The 20,064-nt window shown below is 48.5% G+C and overlaps 1 protein-coding gene across 1 annotated transcript in view; it reads right to left on the reverse strand.

Moving 5' to 3' along the window:
- The window catches only part of UBAC1 (UBA domain containing 1), an 819,245-nt gene that overhangs the window by 486,079 nt on the left and 313,102 nt on the right, over positions 1 to 20,064 (reverse strand). The window lies entirely within an intron of this gene.

Consider the following 20,064-nt stretch of genomic DNA (forward strand, 5'->3'; position numbering starts at 1 on the left):
GGGGATCCCTGCCTTACCTTTGCCCTATCTTATAATGCCTTGCCTTATAATATTTTACTGAACCACTCAATCAATAATGCAAATTTTAACAGAAAACCCAAACCTCATCCACGTCACATTGATGACCACACTCTCTGCGTTCTCACTTCTCCATGTATCTGTCACCTACTTGTTACCTCTTACAATAATCTACTCACATGTGCGTGCTCACCCAACTCCCCCATCACAGGGTTCCAACACCGGCATGCACTCTCCTCGGAGCCGCGCCCCACTTTAAAGAGCAAAGAGGACTTTTCTTAAAATGGCTCCTGCTAAACCACTCGGAACACGTGTTTTTGCGGTGCTAGTCGCTGTAGGTCACTCCTTCCGGAGAAGCGGCCTGGAAGTCTCTGTAGGTATGGGGGGGCGCTGGGATTGCGTCAGCGTCACCAATTGAAGGCACACCCTTGAACGCTCACACCATCTAGAATACAAAAGGCTAGGAAAGAAAGGCCCAAGTCGATCTTGTAAAGATAACCAGTTTAATTTCACACGCAGATGAGAGCAACAGCAAAGAACTCTGCTGCTAAGAACGTTCTGCCAAAAAGAGGTACAAGCAGAAACATTTAAAGGTACACAGGGTTATAGTGGCGCAACAACATACAGTAAACACCTGCCTGGCTGATTGGATGGACCATTTACAGGTACTAACTTTATCCATAGTGGATGGCAGCTAATTGGTCCCAGCCCAGTCCGTCCGTCAGTCCGTCCATCCGTCCGTCCGTCCGTCTTCCATCACGTGGGTGCTGCAGGGCTCATCACCTTCTCACAATGAAGGTCAGAAAACAAATTAATTATACTCCTACTATACAGCTTGTTTTATCACTCATACTGTGCACTTGGCTGGCCTTAAGACGGACACAGGAGGTTTGGGGGGCACTGTAACCTTCACACACAGATTTCCCTGCCTCTGCACCATCCAGCTTCAAGGTCTCCGCCCTCGTTTTGAACTATAATTCATCCTTCCCAGCACCTCGCAATACAAATCACATGATTGTCACTTCAGCGATACACCCTGTCCATCCTCTTTGAACTTTTCAGGACTTGGTACTTTGGGGTTGGGGGTCAAAGGGCACCTGGTGCCATGGAATTCGGGGATATTAGGGTTCAGTCAGTTATATGGGCTATAACTTGTGGTCACTTGGGAATGGGCCGGGTCATGCTTTGGCCAAAGTGAGAAACATGCACACCAGGCGCTAGTCTCTGACCGCGGCCTTGAAAGGCACATTCCTCTTGGGTGAAAGACACATCTTTGCAACACTTTCAAGAACAATGAATAAACAGTGTGGCAGGCAAGGGTGCAAACTGTCCTCATAGGAACTCGGGCATGACTGGAGATTTCTGTGGCCTTGAGAATTTGGGCCTAGTGCATGTATTGCTGCATTTACTGCGCAAGCCTTCTCTTCTACCTACGATTATCAATATCCACACAAAATATTGATGCCGCCCGCGCCTTGGGCCACACCATATGGTTACACTATAACTGGTTATATTAGCATGGGGTCCTGCTGGACAGGAAGTTGTTATTCTCCCTTTCCCCCTCCCCATGGCTCATCACATTGCCTCAAATGCCTCCTCATTTGAGAGACCAATTGGTCAATTTTCTTTTCAATGTTATCAATGACAAGTGATCTTCTTGAGGGCCTACTTAAATTGAATCTCAAGTAGGTCACGGTCTCCTTAGTCTCCATGCTTGTTTCATTGATTTGCCAATTATAACTTCTGAATTTCCTTTTAGTGTTTCCAAACATAATGTGACTTTTTCTGATTAATAGTCAGATCATTGGCCTTTGTGTAATCACTTAATGCTAATAGCCTCTGTAGACCTATAGGTGAGCCATCCATGAGTGCTATGTCATCCGCATATGACAGCCAACTAATGGGAAGCCCACCCACCTAGGGTCTAATCAATGCTGCCTTTCCCAATGAGTCATTTAGGTCCGCCAGGTATAAGCTGTATAAGCAAGGAGCGAATATGCATCCCTGGCGGAGTTCTTTCGATGTGGGAAAACAGCTCGCTAGGGATCCCCCAGCGTCCATTTGCACCCTCACTGATGTGCCCTCATGTATGTACTCTAGGATACCCAGCAAAGAAGCTGAAATACCCCATTTGTTTAGCTTTCCCCAAAACAAGTCTTGATTAAGTCGATCGAAAGCCTTGGAGGAGTCTATTAGGGCCACATACATTTGGTTTGGCAATCGCTTCACTTCGCTTCTAGTTCCATTTTTTATGACGGATAAAATTAGGCCATTAAGGAGCGTTGACTGCCGCTTTCTAAAGCCACATTAGTTCCTGGGTAGAATGTTATTTTCTTTGATCCATGTTTCCAGGCTAATACTAATGCTGATAAGATTTTACCATCACAGTCTAAGAGTGCAATCAGCCGATAGTTGTTAGGATCAGACCGATTGCCCTTCTTAAAAATGGGAACAATTATGGATTCCTTCCAGGAACTTGGTGTGGCGCCTAATCTGAGAATGTCCCTGAGCAAATGTGTCAGAACCAAAGACCAGAGATCCAGATTTGACTTGAGTATTGAATTTGTCCATTGGGTCCTGCTGCATTAGAGTTCAAGGATTTTGTAATCAGCTGCCTAACTTCTATCTGTTCAAATTCAACACTCCAAGGGCAATATTTGCTTTCTCTCTTGTTTCTGGTTCAGAATCCAATTTTTCAAACTTCTTACCAGATCCCTTTTTTTTCTCATAGGTTTTACTGTCAAATGACTGCTGCCGCAGTGATGCTAGGCCTGCCTTGCGCTTTGTCATGTCCTCTGTCATGTCCAATCGCTCACCTGCTACTGTTCCCAGTTCCCACATGCACTCCCAACAGCAGCGACAACGGCAGCGACAGCAGCAGCAACACAGCCGCAGAGGTTTCCCGGCTGGTGGACCAGTGTCTTTGCGCCCCTTTCCACGGTGGCGGTTGCCATGGCGACTCCTTCACGCTCCACAGCGAAACAAGGGCGTATGGAAACCCACGCGTCACATGCCCGGAAGACGCCCGTAACACCAATCCCTGTCTGCGTTGCGTTCCACGTGACACGCAGCTGCGGTCACGTGACCACGTCACATGACCACGCTCGTATTAAAAAGGGCAAGCAAACGCGGAAACATTGCTTCACAGCTTCTTCACGGAGAACTGCTTGGCGTTTTGGATTACTCTTGTTATTCACGTACTACCTTGATCACAGAACGTTTGGAGTGTCTTTTGGATTTTCCCTACTTGGATTTTGCCGTGTTCTCCGATTACCTGGACTTTTGACCACTGGCTTGGATACTGGACTTGGTACTTGGATTTCCCTGTCTCCAGTTCTGTCTTTTGGCTTCTGACCTCGGATTGTGTTTTGGATTGATCACGGATTACGTTCTTGTTCCATACCTAACTCAGGTGTCTCCCGGAGTGCCATCAGAACACCTCAGCCTGCCGCTGCTGTCAGCATACTATCTGCCTACGCCTACAACTTCCCACCTGCCCACCTGTTACATTGTCACTACTGTCCCTACCATTGTTGTCAATTATCACTGCTTACTGTAACCCTTCATTGCCTTACAGTGGTCAGGGGGTTCTTCCGGCGTTCCCAGTTCCAGGCTGACGACACTCTACACCTGTGGCCTCAAAGATTGCTCGAGTAGTGTTTTTGCTCTTACTCGTGTGGTACTTGGGGACGGAGGTATTATTTATCTACACGACCATCAAGTCAGAACATGCTTTTTCTTTCTATTCCATATCTCGACGTTAAACACATGGGCGTGCATAGTAGGCCCTTTAGCATGTTTTTTTAACTTTTCACCTCCCCATATAAGTCATTGAAAGATTCGCACATGCACTTTTCCAGCATTAGTTCTTCCTGCCCCTTGTTAAAAAGGGCCTCCAGTTTCTATGTTAAATGTGCCATGTTGCGGCAAAATCCTTTGAATCTATTGCCAGTGCCACTGCTGGTTACCACTAACCCCTGGTGTTGCTCCCTGGGTTGGGGTTTAGCGTATAGACCAAAATGTATTTATTTCTATTTTATTGTTTGCTTGTTAGGCGCCTATACAATAAGAAATACTGTTTCACAGCACCCACAGGGCAAGGGAGGGAGCAGGAGTGGGAAATACATTAACATACATAAAAAACATAATACTTAAGAGCACTGTGGGGAACAGCAAAAGAGGACGAACATACTATGACTTGTGAGTATTCAGAATGGGCAAGTGCAGCAAGGAAGAGGGCAGAGGGAGGGGAATTGCTGAGGAGTCTGAGCTCATGGGTGAGTCACAGATGAAGTGCTAGGAATGTTGAGTTGGCGAGGGGGTGTAAGTGCGAGCCTCCAGTGTGCAGGGTGTAAGTGCAAGTGCAGAGGACAGACTGAAGCTGGGCCGATTGGGTGCGGGAGGTCAGGGGCCTGAGGATGCATAAGGGCCCAGGACACCAATTGAAGCAACTGTGGAATTAGCAGGGAAGAGAGGAAGGGAAGGAGGAGGTAAAGAGGAGAGTTTTAAGGAGCTTTCGGAATATAAGAAGATCCTGCTCAAGGCGCAGAAGGAGGGGGAGGCTGTTGCATAGGAGGGAGCCAGCGGAGGAAAGCGAACGACCACCTGCCATCTTAACGCTTTACACACAGAGTTGGAGCCAGAGGAGCATAGAGGTCTAGTGGGAGAATATTTAGTAAGATTACGTTGAAGATAGTGTGGTCCGCAGGCCCAGACTGCCTTGTGGATGATGCATAGGGATTTGAATTTAAGCCGAGCAGCAACTGGGAGCCAGTGAAGACTTTTTAGTGCCGGAGAGATGGAATCCCTGGGTTTAAGGCCAAGGATAAGTCTTGCTGCCCTATTCTGGATCAGTTGGAGGGGTCGCTGAGTAGAAGATGGTAGATTCAGGAGGAGGCTATTGCAGTAGTCAAGCCTAGAGAGAACCAGGGCTTTGGTCACATTCAGCCTCTGGGGGAAAGTGAGAAAAGGGAGAATTCCTTTGAGAAGGAAGAGCTGAAAGTGGGACTACTTGGCAATGTCCTGAGCGTGAGGGAGGAAGGGGAGAGAGCAGTCGAAGATGACTCCAAGGTTTCTGGCTTCAGACGAGGGGCAAGCGCAGAGCGCAAAGAGGAACGCCAGAGTGAAGGGAAGAAGGAGGGAGCAGGGGTCCCGATGGGAAGGATCTCAGTTTTACAGGCGTTGAGGCAGAGCTTGTTGGTGGTGCACCAGAACTGGAAGGCAGATAGGCAGTCTGAGATGATGGCGGGTGCAAGAGGGCCGGAGGGGAGTTTGAAAAAGAGCTGCGTGTCATCTGCATAAAATTGGAAGTTGGAAGAGAAAGAAATGAGGTGTGCAAGCAGAGCAAGGTAGATGTTACAACATCAGCGGGAGAGGATAGAACCCTGGGGGACACCACAGGTGGAGAGGGAGGTAGGAGAGGAGAAGGTACCCAGGATGACTTGGGAAGAGCGGTCAGTAAGGAAGGATGTCAGCCAGTCCAGTGCCTGTTACGAGAAACCAAGGGTATCGTGGAGCCTTTGTATGAGGATGGAATGGTTGACTGCGTCAAAGGCAGAGGAAAGATCGAGAAGGATAAGGACAGCTGGGGAGTTGGAGTCCAGAGATGTGAACAGTTCTTCACAGGTGTTCAGAAGAGCAGTTGCCGTGCCTCTGGATGCTCGGAATCTAGATTGATGATCGTGGAGACCACTAACAAGTTCAGTGTGTGAGTTGAGTTGGGGAAGAACCAACTTCTCCAGCAGTTTCACCAGGAAGGGAGTGATGGAGATGGGGCAGTAGTTGGCAGAGCAGCTAGGATCTGATGTTTTTTTTCAGAAGTGGGCACACAAGGGAGTGCTTACGGGAGGAGGGGAAGGATCCTGTGAAATCAGCAGAGGCAAAAGACTCGATGTTATCCTTGACATCCTGGGTGACAGGGGGAAACATGCTTAGAAGAGGCCTTCATGGAGCGGACAACTCTGGTAGCTCTCAGTTGTGAAAGGGGTGAAGCATGAAAATAAGGACAGAGGAGGGAGGGGGGTGAGGGACGGGTTGTGATGGTGTGTAGCAAGGCTGGTAAGGATTTCCTAGGTTTTGGAGGCCGAGTGTGTTAGGCAGAAACCTGTGCAGTTCCCTTAGGGACCACTGCAAAAAGTTTAAGACTACAGGTGTTCACAGTAAACCCAATTGGTAGCAGTCTGTACCGCCCAGATTTACCTGGTAGCTGTGGCTGAGCAGTCAGACTTCTCTCAAGAAGAGTTAGGCAGTATATAGAGTATACACAATAGGGCCAAAGACACAGTAGAACAAGCAAACACTGACCAGAGCTTTGGTATAAAAGTATATAATTATTTATTTTAAAACACACTTGTAAAAATACACTGGCACTAATATGTCAAGCAAGTTCAAACATAGTCACTAGAAATATATACACCTCCCTAATTAATTATTTGACAAGTCTAGGTTAGTACACCACTTATTTAGCAAAACAGAGGTGAGCGCATAACCATAGATGGCACTCCAATAATGATTTAAAAAGGGAGCGAAAAGGGCAGAAATAGGAAAACACACGTTACAAACACTTTTAAAAAACCACAGCAAGTCAAGAAAGGCAGGGTCTGCTGTAGAGCAAAAAGTTCATAGGCCAGGCCCACTCTTGGAGAGAGCAAGGCGGAATGTGCCCAAGATCACACAGTTTAAGTACACTTTAAAAGTCTTTGCAGATAGTTCAAAAAGGAGTTGGATCAGTTCAGAAAAGTTAGTTAACAGGTCCGAGGTCACCCCAGGATAGAGAGTCAAGGATTTACGGGACACCTTGAACAGTCTGTTGCAAGGGAGACCAGGCGGGACACAGTACCTGAAATGGCGAGAAAGCTCCAGCGGGGGCTGTTGTTCCTGGCAGCGGGTGCAAGTCGGTGCTTCGTCCAGGGGAAGAGAAGATCTCGACGTGGAGGAAAGCTGGAGGTCGTTGCACTGCCAGGGAAGAAACCAGCCGCAGAGTTTCCCGGTTAAAAGGTACTACGCTTTTATTCGCGGTAGTGGTGAAGCGTGGCTATCCGGCCGCCGGGGTGCTGGCACGGGCGATTCGACCACAAGATGATCCAGGAAGGTGAAAAAAGGCGAACTGGTTAACCCCACCAGCTCAAAGGAAGAAGACTCTCCTGGAAGAAGATCTTCTCTGTCGTTTGGAAGTGGTGAGTTCGGTTCAGCATGGCTCCACTGGTGGTGTTGTCGTTGCAGGTCGGCTCAGCTTCTCCCTCTTCGGATTCTTTAGGTCCTGTGGCGACTTCTGAAGTTCCAGTCCCCAAAGCCCTGCTTTTATGCAGAAAATCCCCATTCATCAGTCCTAGCTGTCACTCAAACATGCTAAGTGGTGAGCCGGGCGGCTCACCACTGGGCCAATCACACAAGAGTGCGACTTGAGTTGCCGAGGCAACTCAGTCCAGGGTGCCTATTCCCCCCTCCCACACATCCTGTAGACCCAGACAGAGTGGCACCACTTTTGGAGGCTTCTGTGTAGAAGCCCCCCAAAAGTGGAACAAAGGGCTCGACTTGGGTTGGAGTTACAGAGGCGAACACAAACGCCATTTTAAAACCGAGTCCTGGCAAAAAGACCCAACCGGGGAATAAATATTAAATAAATAACCCGGCGGTATCTTTAACATTGCACCAAAAAAGTGGTGCTTTTAAAATTAATGGGAAAATCCCACAGGAAATATTCCGGTGGAATATTTCGCGTGGTAACCACTGCCACCAGCCAGAAACTCGACAAGGGGGGACTGGACAGTGCCCCCTTGAAAAACAGACCCAGGGGCAATCGAATTACCCCTACCAGTACTTCCACAATATGATGGTTTGTACTGGTTCTGTTCACAATTTAAGACTAGTAAAGTCAATGGTGAATTTACATGCCCTGGGAGACAGTAATCAGTCCCAGGGTATGGACTCTATGTTTGGGGGCCACTATGACACCCCTGTGTTACTGCACTGAGGGTGCTGTGTAACACTTACCAAACAAACATGAAGCCCTATGGAGTAAAAGACCCCATAGCCCATAAAACACATTACAAAGTCAAAGGACATTCTCAAATCATGCCTAAGAGTGGGAGAAAAAGAGTCTCACTCTTAGCAGAAGACAAAAATTAAACCCCAAAAAATCCAGCAAAGCTGCTGGTGGACTCACTAGGTTTGGGAAATTAGCCTTTACAGAGAATTCTCCCTAACACTGGGGTGAGGGACGGGTTGTGATGGTGTGTAGCAAGGCTGGTCAGGATTTCCTAGGTTTTGGAGGCCGAGTGTGAGGCCAGTGCATTGCAGAGGACCTGGGAGGGAGCAGGGGAGGAGAAGACTGATGAGGGGTTGGCTAGATCCCTGCAGATCTTGAAAAGTACAGCCGTGTTATTGGATGCACCGGAAACCCGGCAGGGATCGAGTGTCTGTATTGCCTTTGGAGCATGCAGCAGGCCAGTTTGTCAGAGGATGAGCTTGAGGTTTGCCATTTCTGTTCTGCTGCCCTGAACTTACGTATCATGGCCACAAGTCCGGTATCGTACCAGGTGTTACACTTAGAGGCAGGTTTCAAGTGGATCCTCATGGCTGGGGCAAGGATGTTGACAGTATTGGTGATGGAAATGTGGAAGTTGCTGAGGGCAGAGTTGGAGGTAGAGTCAGAGGTGCAGGGGCGAGGGGGGATCAAGGTGGAAGCGAAGGCAGCTGCAGACACTCGTTTCATCGAGCGGATGTTAGCGAAAGAGGTTGGTGGGACTTTGGGGTGGCTAGTCAGGGGGCCAAGGGGACTCAAGTCAGAGGAGAGAATGATCAGACCAGCAGAGAGGGGTGACTAGTGCGCAAGGGTGGGTGGAGGTCAGAGTGTATGAGGGCATCCAGAGTATGTGCAGCTGAGCGGAAGGGAGAATGAGGAGTGAAAGCGAGGTGCAGAGGTCAGTGAAGATAGTGGATGCAGAGCCTGGGAGAGTCCAAATGGATGTTAAATTCACCCAGTAGGAGTAGGTTGGATGTGGAGGAAAGTAAGGAAGAGCAGATGTCAGCTCAATCAGAGAGGAACTGGGTGGTAGCGCCTGGAGGCCGGTAAACGGTGGCAATGGTCAAGGTAGAGATGGGAGAGATGACCAACTTGGCATTAAAAGGAAGAGTAGAGCTGGGTAGGTAAGATGGAAGCATGATGAACCCACTCAGCGAAGATTAAGGCAACCCGCCAGCCAGTGCGGTGAGGCAGAGGCTTGGAGATGATCTTGAAGCCGTCAGGGAGTCAAAAGCAGTCACTGAGCTAGCATTGAACCAGTTCTCTGTAAAATGTCGAGATCAACGTCTTCAAGAAGGAGACAGATGTCAGCAGAGTGTTTGTTGGCTGAGCGGGCGTTAAGCATTACCAGGTGGAGGATGTCGGTTTTCTGAGGTGGTATACAGGGGCGTGGCACATCAGTCAGAGGAGGGGGAGAGAGACTAGAAGGCGGAGATGCAAAAAGAAGTATTTTAAAAAAAACAATTTTATTGCTTTTCAACAAAATAACTCACAGACTTAATTCACATCAAGTTATACATTTTTCTTTTACGTCTGTTCCAACCTCCCCTGGCTCCCCCCCCCCCTCCCCAGCCTCATCCGACTGCATTGGACCCATCCACCTATCTCTCCTCTGCGGATTTTGTTGATGCCTGTGCGTCCTCCTGAGCCACGGCTATCAGTTCTTGCAACATTTGTTTCCAGGCAGCCAAGTCTTTATTTTGTTCAACTTGTCCTTGACGGGATGCTTCCTGCCACAAAGCAGTCTCCACCAGTGTCCACTTCTGAAGGTCCCACAACCACACCTTTATCGCTGTACTGTTACTTGTCTTCCATCACATTGCTATGCTCCGCTAAAATGTACAGTAGGTCCATCAATTTGCTGACATGTCTCGCCTATTTCCATCTAGGAAAGAATCCTAGCAAGCACGCCATGGGGGAAACGATCTGCATTTGTCAAGCCACATTTCTGACATGTTTGTTCTGTTGCTCTACATAATTTTGCTATTTTCTTTGGAGTTAAGTATGCTCTGTGAGTGATGTATAATTGAATCAACTGAATCACTTTCTTGTGATACCCCATAACCCTGTTCCAGGGCGTGTCCGTTAGTTGCTCCTGCAAGTCTGCTTCCCAGCTATGCCTAATCTGTAGTAGGTTGTCCTACGGCCTGGTTGTCAGTACCTCATATAATCTGGACTGCGTATCCCCCCCCCTTAGCAATGTCGTAGAGCACTGCAATCTGTTCATCTTCAAGCAAACTTCAATCCAGCCCCAACCATTTTAGTTTCACACTATGGAGGAGTGAGGCATATACTATGTGTTGCCCTTCCTGTATTCCTAGTTCTGAAGCAACTGCACCAAAGGACATCAGTCATCCTTACCTTAATATGTCTCCTAATGTCGCTACCCCTCTAGGTTCCCAATATTAACTAAAATTTAACCTAAGGTGGGCATCCTCGCACTTCAGTGTCACCAGCAGGATTTGGGGTGAGTAAGGGCAATATTTGCACATAAAGCGCCAGCCCCTTTGCCACATTGTTTTACCTAACCTCAGCAACAGTGAGCAACTAGGTGTTCAGGATGCTGTGGTCCACACCATTTCTTTCAGAAAGAATGGGGTGCTTGCAGGTTGCAGTTGTACGGTATCTTGGGTCTGTTCAGGCAACCAATACGTGACAAATTGGAGATGGCATGCTACAAAATACCCTTCAAAATCCAGCACTCTTATCCCCCCCGTTCGTATGGTCTCTGCAATTTCTCCAACGACATTCTAATTCTCGAGTTGCGCCATATGAACCCCTTGCAGGTAGTGTTCAGAGTCTTGAAAAAGGTTCTGGGTATATTATATGGAACATTTGTGAAATAACAGAGCAGTCTTGGAAGCTCCACCAACAGCGCAGCCCTACCCATTACTGAAAGCAGCTATTTGGCCCAGAAGTTCATGGACTTCTCTATTTTGTCCACCGCCTGTTTTGTTTTGTACATGTTCTATTTTGAGGTCATGATGAACAAGTTACTTACCAACTGGTAACGTTCTTTCTATTGGATGTTCCTCCAACGTATTCCTCATCTTAGGTGTATTCCATCCAGCTTTGCTGCTCTTCAGAAATTTTTTCGGCAGAGGGCGCTGTGCGTCGATGTCGTCGAGTCGATGGTCCCTCGAAGGCTTCCGTCGAGGGTTACGTCATCGGGTGTATAAGTAGCATGCGCAGCGCCCGTTGGCCTCAGTTCTGTTTTTCCCCCTTTTTATCTTTGATCTTGTCCTGTGTAGATTGTGCCGGCAGACAGGTATGAGCCTTGCGAGATTTGAGATGGCAATAACCTAGAAAAATCTACAGAGAGGTAGGTTGGGAGGGCGATAAGGAATACGTTGGAGGAACATCCAATCGAAAGAACGTTACCAGTTGGTAAGTAACTTGTTCTTCGAGTGGATTGTGTCCTCCAACGTATTCCTCATCTTAGATAGACTCCCAAAGCAGTATGGACAATTCCTCTGGAGGAGGGGGTAGATTTTTTGAGGGGGTAGATTTTTTGATACTCTTAGATGGCTGATTATAGTACTGCTTTTCCAAAAGTTAGCTCCCTAGACTGGGAAGCATCCAGGTTATAGAATTTTTAGAATGTGTGTAGCGAAGACCAAGTTGCTACTTCGCAAATGGATCTTATTGGAACACCTCTTTGAAGGGCCGTGGAGGAGGCGATGCCTCTGGTGGAATGAGCCCTTAACCCTTCCGGAGGGTCTTTTTGAGCTAGTCTGTAGCATTCTGAAATGCAAAGCACAATCCAGCGTGAAACTGTCTGTTTTATCACCGATTGACCCAGTATCCTTCCTGTGTAATCTATAAACAGCTGGTTGTCCACTCTAAGTCTGGAAAGTCTAGAGATGTAAAAGCTTAAAGCTCTTTTCGGATCCAACCTGTGTAATCTTTCCTCCTCCTTTGAAGGATGGGGTGGAGGATAGAATGTGGGTAAGACAATTTTCTGACTTAAATGAAAATCAGATATTACTTTCGGTAAAAATGATGGTTTTACCCTCAACACAACTCTGTCCTTATGGAACACAGTATAGGGTGGCCCAGAAGACAGTGCCTGCAATTCGCTCACTCTTCTTGCTGATGTTAGAGCAACCAAGAATGCTGTTTTCCACGTTAGTAATCTTAATGGACACGTGTAATTGAAATGGGTGAGGAGGAAACACATTAGTGAGTCCTTTTAAGAATTGTATTATCAAAGGAATTTTGAAGTAGGAGCATTCTTCCGATGAGCGCTTGAAAATGGAAAGCACCGCAAGGTAACCTTTTATTGTTCCAATATTCAGACTTCTATGTGCTAGGGTCAGAACGAAAGATAATACTTCCAGAATAGAACATAGAAAAGGATCGACATTCTTTTCTCTGCACTAGTTGCAAAACTTTTTCCAACGGCAACGGTATAGAGACTTTGTTGCTGGCCTTCACCTCCATAACGTCATCTGGAAGGTTCCAATCCCTGTATCTCAGCCTGTCAGATACCAAGCATGAAGGTTGAGCGTTTTGACCCAGGAGGGCAGATGGACATGTCTAGAAGGTCCAGGTACCACACCCTCCTGGCCCAATCCGGGGCAATTAGGATCATGCGGCTCCGAAACCTTCTCAGCCTCCTGATGACCTGAGGTATGACGGGAATCGGAGGGAACGCGTACAATAGTGGGAAATTACACTCCACCAGGCTCCTCTCGGGGGAAATTCCCTTGAGCAATACCTTTCGCATTTTCGGTTGATTCCGGTTGCAAACAGGTCTACTTGAGGGGTTCCCCAAAGGGCGAAGATCTCTTGAATGACTTCCTGAGACAGTTCCCATTCGTGGGATACTGTGCTCTGCCTGCCCAGAGCATCTGCCGTCATATTCTCTTCCCCGGCTAGATGAATTGCTATTAAAGAGATTCCCTCCTGAATCGCCCAATACCAGAGCTGCATTGCCTCTCTGCACAGGGGTAGTGACCCGACGCCTGCTCTTTTGTTTAGGTAGTGCATGGCCACTGTGTTGTCCGTCATTATCAGGACATTCTTTCCCCTGACAGATGGCAGGAAGGCCTTCAGCGCTAGTCTGATTGCCCTCAACTCTAAAAGGTTGATATGTAGTTTGGTCTCCGATGGAGACCAACGACCGCTGATTGTCAAATCGTTGGCATGAGCTCCCCACCCCAGGAGTGAGGCGTCCGTCACTACTGTGATCTCTGGCCATGGTTGCCATAAAGGTTCTCCTTTTAGGATCTCTGTACAGGTCCACCATAGAAGGTCTTGTCTGACCTTGTTCGGAATCTGAAGAAGATCTGTCATTTGACCCGAGAACTGGGACCACAGTCTTTAGGGCCCATTGAAGGGATCTCATCCTCAAGCGTGCCTCTGGCACCAGAAAGATGCAGGATGCCATGAGGCCGAGCAACCTTAAAAAGTCGTAAGCCTGGAGATTTTGGGCATTTTGGAATTTGGAAACCATCTGAAGAATGTCTTGAGCCCTCGACTTGGGAGGCGAGCTCTTTCCCAAGGACGTGTCTAATACAGCTCCTATGTACTGAAGCTGTTGGGAAGGTGTCATCTGTGACTTCTTGAAATTGAGGGAGAAGCCCAGTTTGTGGAGGAAGTGGCACGTGACTTTCAGATGATCCAATGCTTGCTCGGCTGAGCGTGCTCTGATCAACCAATCGTCCAGGTAGGGGTAGACATGAATCCCCCCTCTCCTGAGGTGCGCTGCCACCACTACCATTAACTTGGTGAAGACCCTCGGCCGGAGGTCAACCCGAATGGCAGGACTCGAAACTGATAGTGTGAGTCGCCAACTACGAACCTCAGGTATTTTCTGTGTTTGAGATTAATCGGCACATGAAAATAAGCATCCTGGAGGTCCAATGACACCAACCAGTCCTTGAGTTGAAGGGCCTGAAGGATCTCAGAAAGGGTAACCATCTTGAACTTGTCCTTCCTGAGAAACTTGTTCAAGTTTCTTAAGTCCAAGATGGGTCTCAGTCCTCCTTCCTTTTTGGGGATCAAAAAATACGGGGAGTACCAACCCTTGTTCCTCTCTGCTGCAGGTACTAGTTCTATAGCACCTTTCTCCAGCAGGGTTAGAACTTCCTGCTGTAGGAGCGGGTTTGAAAGTTTCAACGGGTGTCTCCATGGTGGATTGCTTTGAGGTTGCTTTAGAAAAGGAAGGCAATAACCTTGGGCTATTATTTCTAGAGCCCAAACATCTGAAGTAATGGCTCGCCATTCTTGGAGATGCTGCGACAGCCTGCCTCCTACAGGTGTTTTGTGGTGCAAGTCCTCAAAGTGGTTTTGTGGCGGATGTTGCAGCTGCTGATGGCAAAGAGGCTGCAGCTGGAGCTGACTTAGCACGTTTTCCTTGTCCACCACGAGTGGCCTTTCTTTGGCCCCTTTGACTGGCCATTCCTCTCGTCTTCCCGTATGAGGTGTAATAACGATAGGATCGTCCCCTCCATGATTGCCCTTGCGCACGAAAAGGCTCAGGTTGCCCAATAGCAGCTCCTAAGGATTTTGCTGCTGCTTTTGAGGTCTGCAACCTCTCAAGGCTCTCGTCAGCCTTGTTGCCAAAAAGGTGGGACCCATCAAAAGGCATGTTCAGGAGGCGGTTCTGTACGTCCGGTGCAAAACCCGACTTCCGTAACCACGCAAACCTGCGCATTACCGTGCTAGTGCCCATGGACCTGCTTACACTATCCGCAGTGTCCAATCCAGATTGAAGGGATCCTTCATGGCCTCCTTTCCATCTTGAAAGATGGCTAGGAAACCTTCCCCTTCTTCCCCTTCTGGTATGTGCTCCGCCACCATTGCGATGCAATCCCATAGAGTGTACGAAAGTTTTGCCAAGGCACATGTGGAGTTGGCAGATTTTAATGCCATGCTCCCGGCTGAAAATACCTTCCGTGCCCAACCATCCACATGCTTATCGTCCCTGTCTGGAGGGATAGACGGGTACGCAAGTTTGTTGGAAGCTGTGGCTGCCTGTATGACCAAATTCTCGGGAGTTGGATGTTTTGACAGATAGCCGGGGTCGCTACTGCCTGGGCGGTATTTTGATGCGAGGGATTTATTTACTGGAGGAATAGAATCCAGAGTTTCCCAATTCTTGGCCACCCTGTTTTGTAAGGCTACATGAAAGGTAGTACTGGGTCTTCAGTGGGACCATGGTCCAATATGTCTGTTAAATCGTCCTGGACGAATTGGGCTGGTGGTCTAGCCCATCCCAAGTAATCTACCACCTTGGTCATTAACTGACGGTAAGATGGACTGGCATGCTCTCCTGGATCTGGTCTACCGAAATCATTCTCAGGAGAGGTGTCAATGCCACTTGCATTGTGTAAAGACTCCACCAAATTCCTCATTCTGCTTTCCTCTGAGATCAAGCATTCTGGGACATTTGGGGTGCCATACTCCAATCCAAAAGGTACATTTTCCTCTGATCTCTCCTGTTCCTCAAAAATTGAGGTCAAGGATTTGAAAAACTCCTTCCTAGGGAGAGGCTTGAAAACCTTCTCTGGGAGAGGAGGAGGAAGAGGTGTAGTACCAGGCTCTGAAGGAATTACATGTTTTTCCTACTCTTTTTCTGGCTGCCCTGGCTTGGTTGGAGCCTTTGGCGCCAAGGGTTTCGGCATAAACGTCGATGACAGTGGTCGTCGACAGGGTCTGCTTCGAGGGCGTCGAGGCGGCCTTCAACGTTTTCCCATTCGAGGCGTGATAGGTCTCGGACGGCGTCGGAGACCTCGAGCGGTCGACTTGACTCGAGCGTTTATCGCTCGGCGTCCTGGAAGGTTCCCTATCCTTCCTTTTACGATCACCCGGGCTCGAGGGCGCGCGAGTGTCGGAGCGATGACGCTCCCGGCCGGCTTCCGAAGAAGGAACGGACCGAGGCTTCGCCTTCTCAAACACCTCCATCATTTTGACCCTGAATGCTTCCCACTCTTCGGTAGACAAATGTTTTGTGGGGCATTTCATTTTTGGAGACTAGTCTGACGACGAGGTGGAGGGAGACCTACGGCGTCATTTCTTTGACTTTTTCGACGAAGACGACGAGCGATGAGAATCGCTTCGGGATCTAGATCGATGCCTTTTGCGTTGAGGAGATTTTTCCCCATGGGGTCTCGACTCGACGCTAGAGGCTTTTCGATCCTTCCGACCTACCTGTAGCTTTCCTCTCCTTTCTCGCAAGGCCTTCCCCGTCATCGCCTGACACTTCGAACAGGCCTCCATGTCGTGGCCTTCCCTGAGACACCACAAACACTTGCGGTGCGGGTGTGATCGACATTTTTGAGCCGCACGACTTGCATTTCTTAAAACCCGATCTCGGGGTCGTGGTCGGCGTCGATGACGAGGACATAATTACTTCTCTGACAGAACTCGAGGCGCGCCGGATGTCCGAAGCAACGTAACTGCGGAAAAACGGAACTGAGGCCAACGGGCGCCGCGCGTGATACTTATACACCCGATGACGTCACCCTCGACGGAGGCCTTCGAGGGACCATCGACTCGACGACATTGACGCACGGCGCCCTCTGCCGAAAACATTTGCGAAGAGCAGCAAGGATGGATGGAATACATCTAAAATGAGGAATACGTTGGAGGACACAATCCACTCGAAATACATCTACTCCCGGGTATCTAGATGTGTCTGTTTCCCATTTAATCAATAACTCTGGCAACGCTTCACAAGGTCTGCCTGTGTACCCCGTTAGGGGAAATAAGCACGACTTCTGTGCGTTAATTGTAATACCAGAAAGGTCTGCATAGTGTTTGAACACATCCAGTATGTATTGTAAATTGGTCCCTGGATGTTGCAGATAAAGGAGCATATCATCTGCATACGAGATCAGGTGTGTGTTGCCTTGTATGCTGATGCCTGCCTCGTGATATTCTTTCTGTAGGTATACCGCTAGTGGCTCTAAAGCCAATACAAACAGCATAGGGGACCATGGGCAACCCTGTCTGGTGCCTTTACTTAGCCCCCATTGCTCTGATATCATGTTAACTGTTTTAACTCTTGCCACCGGGTTGCTGTATAACAGCTTCACCCATTTGATATATTTAGGCCCAATCCCAAAACCTCCCAACACCACCAGTAACCAAAGCCACCGGACCGAGTCAAACGCCTTAACTGGTTCTAACACAGTTACTGCCATAAACTATTGCGGCTTGCACTCCGTTTGCTTTGGTAATTGCTGTCCTTCTGATCATCACTTTGAAGGCCTCCCATAACAGTCCTGCTGATGCCACACTGTCTGTATTATGTGAAAAATAGTCCTGCACTCCCTCTCTTAGCTGTTGCCTAAATGCATCGTCCTTCAGAGATTCACTTCTAAGTCTCCATGTCTGGATCCTTGCTCTCGGGGGGGAAGAGGGGAAGCCCGCCATGTGACCACTAGCGGGGCATGATCTGACAACACCCTTGCTTTTTATTCCGCCTTTACGAATTCCCCCAGGGCGCCTTCACCCATAAAAATATAATCCAATCTGGTTTACAGCTCTAGGGTAGCAGTGTAATGCGAATATCCACAGGTCTGCGGGTGCAGCGTCCGCCAAATATATCAGATTTTAAATGCTTGCAGCAATGTGTTTAGGGCTTTGGCCGAGGGGGGCAGGATGGGTGTACTTGTGGTCCGACCTAGCCAATCTAGGGTTGAGCGTACAATTAAAGTCTCTTCCCCATATCAGTGTGCCGTCTACATGTGGACTTAAGTGGGTATAACGTACGGAAATAGGCAGCCGTTTCCTGGTTTGGTGCGTATGTGTTTATGATACAAACTTCTCTGTGTTCCAGACGACCCCGCAATACACACATCCTTCCTTCTTTATCCGGGACTCAGCAACCCTCAGGGGCACCGACGGAGCCACCCATTTTAACAACCCCCTAGCATATGCAGAGTATGCTGAGCCTAGCGTTGTACCTCTCCATTTTTTTGTCAGAGGAGCAAGTTTCTCTTTGGCGAGATGAGTTTCTTGCAGTAGTGCAATGTCTATTTTCTGCCACCTAAGGTAAGTCATAACTCTATTTCGTTTCATGTAACAATTAAGGCCCTTGATGTTCCAGGACACTATTCTAAGTTCCCCCATCACTCTTAAAAATTCTAACACACCGACGCAGCCCAGTATGTCCGTTCAGCATATTTAACACGGACCTATAGGCTAACCCCCAACTAACTACCCCAACTTTCCTTCGTCCCCTACCCCCCATTGCCCCCCCAACAATTGCCCAGCTCTGTACCTCATGCTCAGGCTTTCCCACTGGACTTCTTCCGGTGCATAGGGCGCAGTAGGCGGATACGTAACTGCTAATATCCGAATAAACTAATCCAGTCTGGTGTACAGGACGTTCCTACTGAGCACTACGTGGTTGACTCCTGTATTAGCAAATGTGATTCCTGAGGCAACTTTCTGTAAATTCAATCCTGGCTCAATCCTGCTGATGTAAAATGTCTGCTGCTGGTTAGTTGCTTTGGCTCTCTTAGTGTTCCTTTTTCTGCGCTCGGCTCAGCCTCCGTTCCAGTTGGTAAGTTCTCCGCCTCCATCCGTTTGTGTACATCTTCCGGGTTATCAAAGAAAATGGCACGACCCTTGTGAAGCATTTTCAGTCTCACAGGATACAGCAACATATACCTCAGGTCCGCCACTCGCAATCTTCTCTTGAACGCATGTAGTTCATCTGTAAGGTATAGTCCGGGTATGCAGTTGTCGTGGGCGATGCACTCTGGATCATTCCTCCTTTGCGAAAGTGCTCCAGTATCTTTTCCCTATCTCGTTTGTTCAGTATCCAAGCTATCATTGGCCTTGGCGGGGTGCCAGGTGGCGGTTTCCTCATCAATGATCTATGCGTCCCTCAACCGTAAAGCCTTGAGTGAGGGCCCGGGGCCTATATCCTCCAGCAATAAGGTCTCAATGTAATTAGTTGGGTTCGGTCCCTCTTCTCCTTCTGGAAGTCCGATGATCCTTACGTTGTTACATCTGGCTCTACCTTCTGCATCTTCGGCCGTGTCTTCCAGGTTACGCACTTGTTGCAGTACCCCGACTAGTAACCTTTAGGCCACCCTTGTTCTCTGCCATCTCCTTCTCAAGTGTACCTGTGCGTTCACCAAGGGCCATCTTTCCTCAACAAGTTCACATCTATGCTGATTGCATCCATTTTAGACTCGAGAGCCACTTTCAGAGATGCTATGGCCTCCAGTATCTGCTGGTCACCCTTCTCAAGCAGCTGTTCTCCAACCGGGGGTTCAGGGGTTGCTTGAGCAGTGGTCCAATGTGAGTTGCTTACCCTTGCCTTTTTGAAAGTTGGCCGTCATGACTCAGCCTTGCTATGCTGCTTCTTATGCCCCTTTATGCCTGTGTCGCTCAGGTGGGGCACCACCACTTCATGTACTCCCGACCTTGCAGGCAGGCTTCTTGTGTTTCGCTCCATCTGTGCACTTGAGCCACCTAACAGTTTTGTTGGGTACCCCTAACGCCACCTCGACTGACGTCCCTGAGCCAATATTCCAGCTGTATCTCGCTGTAGACCACTGTTAACCAGTCTGCCCTGGTGAGGTAAAGTTGCAAACTACCACCGAATGTTCGCTATGATTATGCACCTTGGAATCCTGGTGCTTATCGTGGGCTCTTTGTTCTTAGTACGGGCCTTCATCAGTATACTGGATGATAGCTAGGGGTCTTCGGTACAACTTGTAAATTGCTTCAGTGCCCCAATCCATGCTCCTTACTTCACAATATTACGTGCCTCCGTATAGGATGGGATCCACCTGCGTCCGCTTCCAGCCATTTTGGAGGCTATGTGTCGCTGCTATGGCCTGTGGTTAGTGCTAGCGTGTAGGTCTTTTTGCCTGGTCCACGGTGACAACAGGGCATCCTGCCAAATGTCAAATTTCTCTCAGCCTGCTACCCGGACTCCTGATAGTGTATATGCTAAGGTTCGCTACCATTGAGTAAGAACTTGCTGTATTTGTTTGTCTCTTCAGCTGCATGGATGCTGCAGGCACCCACAAAGACAGAATAATATGCCCAAC

The sequence above is a fragment of the Ambystoma mexicanum genome, chromosome 8 (genome assembly GCF_040938575.1).
Source record: "Ambystoma mexicanum isolate Mex_15411 chromosome 8, UKY_AmexF1_1, whole genome shotgun sequence".
NCBI lineage: Eukaryota > Metazoa > Chordata > Amphibia > Caudata > Ambystomatidae > Ambystoma > Ambystoma mexicanum.